The sequence below is a fragment of the Alosa sapidissima genome, chromosome 23, assembly GCF_018492685.1.
Source record: "Alosa sapidissima isolate fAloSap1 chromosome 23, fAloSap1.pri, whole genome shotgun sequence".
In the NCBI taxonomy this organism is placed as follows: domain Eukaryota; kingdom Metazoa; phylum Chordata; class Actinopteri; order Clupeiformes; family Clupeidae; genus Alosa; species Alosa sapidissima.
The window spans coordinates 13,887,303-13,893,318 of record NC_055979.1 but is presented as its reverse complement, the minus strand read 5'-3'; the positions used below and the strand labels follow the sequence as shown (position 1 = coordinate 13,893,318).

Genomic DNA, 6,016 nt, shown 5'->3' with positions numbered 1-6,016 from the left:
TAAATATATACTAACACATCTTTCTCTGCACACACTAACTTTATCAAAACACTGGAAATCTGACTCAAAATTAAGTTATTCTGTCAAAGAAGAACACTTGTTTTCACTTCACAGGGTACATGCAGTCAATCAAAGTACACCAGAATATTGTACAGAATAATACTGGCTATTGTTGACATTACAAAAACTGCATAGACTTTTATGTTTCAGTTGTACAGGTATTTGTATGCAAAACATGCAATCCACCGTTTTTACACTACAGTACATTTCTTGGTTGGAAACTGTATGTCCACATGTAATGTTGATATTCAAAAGCATTCCATTAAAAAGCAAATCAGTTTTTTCCCTTTACTGTTTACTACAGGAGGTACAGTAGAAATACTGTTTACAGTACACTGTAAAAAATGATCGATGCAAAAAGTTGTACAAATGAGGAAATACATGTTGGCTCAACATAATGGTTGTGTAAACAAAGAAAAATATGTTTGGTCAATGATTGCATTATTTTCATTACTTTACTACAAAATGTTCATCAGGAGAAAATGTATAATTGTGTTCACGGAACTTTTAACGTTGCACAAACAATATTATGTTGGCCGAGCAAGGGGGACCAGCGACAATCATCCGAGCATGCGCAAATGAGTTCTACTACTCTGGAATTTCCCACCAAGAGTCACGACCGTCACGACGTTGTTTGTGGTGAGTGCTTCAAAGTTAGCTCTCTATCTTTGTGCTGTGAGGTAATCAGAAAATTTAGGTTAATATCTATTGTCTATCAACAAAGTTTGAAATAGCTATATTGTCAGTTACTACAGCGATAGCAGTGCTGGCAAATCACATTTTTAACTCAGAAAAGTTAGCATTCCTTTCCAACTGGCATGTGGTTTTAACGTTGACCCTAACAGTTAAGTATCGCTATATTGCATGACATGTTACCGTTTAGTAGTTTTTCAAATTCCATTTGCATTCTGGCTTATGATATGCATGATTATTGACTTTGCTGCAGCCAGCTAGTCTTGGCAACTAGCGCTTTTGCGATCACAGAGTGTCGGCTAGTTCTAACGGTTAGCTGGCATTCAAAGCACTTGTGCCCTCGTGTTAGCAGCTAGTACTCTGCACAAAGCATCTTTATGCAAGAGTGAAATAACATTTCAGTCTGATTAAAAAAATAACCAGTTGTGCTAACACGAAAACGAATAGCTGCTACCAGAGTTGTAAGCTGTTTAACATATTTGGACGTAGCTCTAATCAATTTGCCTCACCAAACGCCCTTTTAGCCTGGTACCCAGCTATACGTAACCTAGAAGAGGCATGATGGCTAATGCCCCATTGTTATGTTTAAGAATACCCTAAAATACTTAAGCATAGTTTAGTATGGTTGTCCTGTTTATAGAATTATGAGTTATTGATGCATTTGTCTTGTTTGTATTTCAGGTATTTTGTTTCAGGCTTAAAACTAAATGCAGTGCCGCTATTGTAAATTTACACATCTGCAGCAAGACATCCTGCTTACTGTAAGCACTACAGGCTTCATCATTGGCAAGCAGGTAATGTTTTTCCCCCTGCATTCATCCAGACTGTATTTGTATTTTTACAAAAACAGGGGCCTAAAAAAAACCATTTATGGAGAGCACATCCTAAAATAGACAGGCGCATGCACTGACCATGCCAGTTCTCAGTGTGAATTATGTGAATTCTCAGATATTTGCTCACTTACTCAATTTCTGAATCATTTAGAAAGGCATTTGCAAAACCATGAGCATCCATTCTCCAACTGTGATTTTAGCAGCAACAACACAACTTTCAGAGCAGCTTACTGCTCCACAAAAACTTTACTGTAAAACTCATCTCACTCAACTCAACACATTTTAATTGCAATGTCTCTGTCAATTGAGTTGATACCTTTGTCTTGTGACATTTATCCATTGCTCATTATGTGAGCAATAAAATTTCATTATATAATCAGAATGTGTCAAAAAAGGTTCCATGTATACCTGATGTTGATGATCTACAATACATGTAAAAATCCCTCACATACTTCATACTTATAAGTTATAGCCATTTTATTGTTTGAACGAGATGGTATGGGTGACAAAACAGGTCAAAGCAGTCAACTTCCCTGATCAAGACCTTGTGATCAACATCATGTATGCATTACACAGAAAGATTCTGGTGTAGTATTAAGCTGTTTTTCTCCTATCATATAGCTCCATTTGACCAGCACCTCCATACACTACTGTGCAAAACTGACTAATTTCACCATTGGTTCATCTTGACCAGCCTCATGAAAGTCACCTGACATGCTTTTGGTCAATATGACTGAACAAAAAACAGCCAACAAGTGCACAGCATTGTTTGAGAACTATTATAGGACTGTTAGAAAACCACTCTCAGTATCTAACTTAACTCTGGGAATGTTATTCTAACAGTCTTAAGGGATCTGCGTATTTATCACTTGTTAGCTGATAATCCGTCACAGATTGTAATCTTAATGCATTTCAGGTAGCTATTTCATGAAGTTGGTTGTAATGAAGCCCAATGGTGAAAGGAGTAAGTGATCCTAAACTGTTGCATGGTAGAGTAGATGTGTGTAACCTCTGTGAATTAGGTGACTTAATAATGTCTTTTTGATGACCTTTTTTTTGCAGACCACAGATCTAACTACTTATAGACGGTCTGCTGTTCTTCATGGTCTTCCCCTGTACTTAAGAGAGCCATCTGCAATTTCAAAGACTATTAAGGTAATTCATTTGAAAACTTTATGGTATTACTGTTTGAGATGCAGTAATGATTGCTTAAGACATGTTTTCAGTCTGACACTAAGTGCCATTTATTGTCTTTCACAGGATACTGACTGAAGCACTGGGGCCACACACAAAAGCCATGAACATGGGGATCCTGGAAGTACTGACAGTTCTACCAACTCAGGACCATATCCCACAGTGGTCAATGTGGCTGTAGTACTGGAGGAGGAAGTTGTCATGGACAATCTGGGAGACTTCCCAAATGCCCTCATGATGCTCTTTGGTCTGCTTTATGCTCTAAATATGGAGTACCCTAAGGACTTAAGGTACACATTCGAGGCAGTCCAGACGATTCTCTTAAACCTGGGGAAAAGTGCACAGCAAGGATACAGTCCTTGAAGAAAGAGTTATTACAGGTGTAATGGTCATTACAGTACATGTTAATTGCCAGTCATTGAGGTATTTTGAGGTATCAAAGGTTTCATGCAAATGTTTCTGTTAAATGGCAGTGACTTTTTTTGTTTGATTTTTGTAACTGTTCTGGAACATGTCACAAATCATTTTGAACCAATTTTACATCAGATGTTCACAGGCAAAGCTGTCATGTTTTACTTTTGTTTCATTTTGTAAAGCAGATATTTGTTTTTCCAGTACATCTATTGAGTGACATGCCATGCTTTCTTGAACTCTCAGATCTTGTTTCTAGGACACTGGTTGAATACTTGTGTAATATTGCACTTGAGCCTTACAGACGAGTTCATATGGATTTAAATAAATAAATAAAATGTACTTTATCAGAACATAGTGTGTAATTTATTTGAAATAATGAAAAATAGACATTTTGGCCAACGTGAAATATTTAATTAATACAACATTTTATTTCAAGTTGAGTCTGCTTGTTGGCCCAACAAGCTATGTTCGGTCAACAGAGAATATTTAATTGACACAACATTCTATTTTAAGTTCAGTCTACATGCAGGGATAGTCAGCACAACAAAAAAAAGTTGGTTTCCGCAACTTAAGTTGGGCTAACTAAAAATTTTAGGTGCAACGGGTCACTAGAAATTTTTATGTTGGAGAGGCACATTTTTTTTTACAGTGTATGATAGAACATAAAACGTTTTACAGTATTGCTTACAGTGAACAAAATATCCAGGAAACACACAAGAGCATTCTGAACAACAAAACAACAGCAAAAAGTCCAGATAAAAAGGGGGGAACTAAAAAAAGCACAAAATTACTGTATCTAATCTCTGCGATCTTCAGGGTTAGGCCATATGTTTTCATCAACATCGCATCTGATATTACAGTATCAAAGGCGATGCTAAAACCGCTTGGCAGCAGAAGCAGAGCAAAAGCAGAGGTTTTTATACCGTAGCTAAGGTTTGGAATATTGTTTTTGCTTTTGTGGGATGTTGTGTGGGTAACAATACGTAAATACTGCAAAAACAATCCATACTTTTGTTGGGAGGTGTAGCTTGTTTGTTAAGAAAATGTAAGCATTGTGGAAATGTGTTCACTGACTGCATATTGTGTGAAAACGCCATGAAATGTGTGAATGGTATGGCCACAAAAAAAAACATACTGTGCTAATTGTGTTTAGAGTTAGACAAACGCTTGTTAGTGACTGAAAAAAAACTGTCAGTAACATTATAATTCACTCTCTCCGCAGCTGTCATTGCAGCATCTTATATTTAGAATATGTTCTGCCCTGATTTCCTGTGCAAAATGGAAATTTTGGAACATTTGGAAATGCATAGATATATTAAGCCATGTGTGCATCTGCATGGGACAGAGCTCCTTTTCATGTGTGCATGCATTTGTGTATACAGTTGTATACATTATATACTATAGAAGCAGTAAACTAGAGTGCAGAATTTTCTGTTCTCCCAAAAAAGGTTGGGTAGTCTTTCCCTTCCTTCCTCTCTCTCTCTCTCTCTCTATGTCTCTCCACCCCGCCACCCCCCACCCCAACCGCCCATCAGTGCCCTGCCAAACTCCCCTCTCGGCCAACTCCATTTCCTGCCAAATCAATATGTCCTTTTTGATTGCTTCTCACACATTTGGACACTGTCTGTTCCTATTTCAGCCACCACTAGATTAAAATCAACAGACATCGTTTTATCTCGTTAGTTGTTTTATTTTGGTTTCTGCCACTCTCCTGCTTTTTTCTCACCGTTGAAAAGGCCTGTAAGCTTTGCCTAAAGCTCCTCAATAAAACACTTTGCCATGTGTCTCCAATTCCCACACTCTCTGATGGAGACCTGAATGAATTTTGTGTCATCTTTGTAAACAAATCATATCATCACAGCAACAAAGTCGCTGTTTTTTGAATCCAGGAAGAGGCTCCCCACGGCGTACCCATAGAGCATTGAGATGCCTTTTGATTTGTAAAGTGTAATCCCAGCCCCACACTCTCTATCTCTCTCTTACACACACACACACACACACACACACACACACACACACACACATTCTGTGAGTGCATAGAATGAGAAGTGGTGAATACATTCTGAATGTTCTTTTAGAGAACGCTATCTATCTATCTATCTATTTTAGAGAACGCTATCTATCTATCAATCTATCTATTTATCTATCTGTCTATCTATCTATCTGTCTATCTATCTATCTATCTATCTATCTATCTATCTATCTAATTCCCTTTCCATTCGAGACACACTACAGTTTTTCTCGATTGCTTTGACCTGCTTAAGGAAACTGGGATCCACTTGGTCTTCATGAACACTTTCTTTGCACAGCAGAAGTCATCTCTTGCGAATATGTTCACACGTTTTCATTGGGTTCACACAGTTCGCACACCCTTTTGCAAAACAGAGTTTTTCTCATTCACTTTGGTGCTTTTCTCACATCACTCACTAGTAACATTTGCACAGCAGTTAGTGCATTTCTAAAAACAATTACTGCAAACTGCAAAACCTAGTGGATAACCTGCAAAAGCACGGCACTTGCTCAAAATGAATAGTCCATTCCTCAAATCAAGTTTCATTTACAGTTTTTCTCAGTCGCTTCGGTGCTTTTCTCACATCACTATTAACATTTGCACAGAAGTTAGTGCAATTCTCAAAACAATTAGTGCAAACTGCAAAACCTAGTGGATGACCTGCAAAAGCATGTCACTTGCTCAAAATGGATAGTCCATTCCTCAAAAGCAGGTATTCATGTCAATGAAACTGTCAGTGTCATCAAAATGAGAAGTCTTGACACCATCGTTTATGAACAAGATAGTCAAATGGCTTTGTCATGTTTTCATT

The 6,016-nt window shown here is 37.6% G+C and overlaps 1 long non-coding RNA gene across 2 annotated transcripts; it reads left to right on the top strand.

The window, feature by feature from the left end:
- The first annotated feature begins 564 nt into the window (after positions 1-564).
- On the top strand, positions 565-3,538 carry LOC121698664. Of its 2 annotated transcripts, none has more exons than XR_006026829.1 (4): positions 565-699; positions 1,435-1,547; positions 2,649-2,741; positions 2,847-3,538. It is a non-coding gene; the product is annotated as an uncharacterized LOC121698664 (long non-coding RNA). The 2 variants fall into 2 exon arrangements; XR_006026828.1 differs by lacking the exon at positions 565-699 and adding an exon at positions 760-904.
- The last annotated feature ends 2,478 nt before the right edge of the window (positions 3,539-6,016 follow it).